The 431-nt window shown below is 54.3% G+C and overlaps 1 protein-coding gene across 1 annotated transcript in view; it reads left to right on the top strand.

Annotated features, from left to right (window-relative positions):
- Window positions 1-431, top strand: part of UbcE2H (ubiquitin conjugating enzyme E2H) — a 46,583-nt gene continuing 46,152 nt past the window's right edge. The window contains exon 1 of the mRNA XM_011153342.3: window positions 1-431. This exon is cut by the window's right edge and continues 62 nt beyond it. The gene's annotated coding sequence lies outside the window, so the exon portion shown is untranslated.

Genomic DNA, 431 nt, shown 5'->3' with positions numbered 1-431 from the left:
CAGCAGTATCGTACGGACAGGAGAGTCCAGTGTGCAAGCGACGAGAACGTAATCAGATGGTGGTGAAGACCGTGGATTGACAGGTCGTGGGGTGTACGAGAGTGAGAGAGAGAGAGAGAGAGGTGAGGGAGAGAGAGAGAGAGAGAGGAAGAACAAGCATTTACGTGACGGCGGTGGCGTAGGCTCTCTCTCTGTGGCAGGGACGAATTTTTTCTGTGTGTGTGCGCGCGCGAGCGAGCAAGGGAGAGAGAAATAAACAGTAAGGAAAAAACGAAGAAGAGAGAGAGAGAGAGAGAGAGACAGGCAGAGCGACAGGCACGAGTGAGAAACACGACTAGTCGACGAACGCGAACGGGCTCGTCATCAATGGTGACGAAATGATCTGCTAGCCCTGTGCTTTCTGGCCTGGTCCGGACGAGAAGGTGGCCGAC

Source organism: Harpegnathos saltator, unplaced genomic scaffold (genome assembly GCF_003227715.2).
Source record: "Harpegnathos saltator strain DR-91 unplaced genomic scaffold, Hsal_v8.6 scaffold96, whole genome shotgun sequence".
In the NCBI taxonomy this organism is placed as follows: domain Eukaryota; kingdom Metazoa; phylum Arthropoda; class Insecta; order Hymenoptera; family Formicidae; genus Harpegnathos; species Harpegnathos saltator.
Note: the sequence above shows the minus strand (reverse complement) of the source record. Positions and strands in the feature narration are given on the sequence as shown.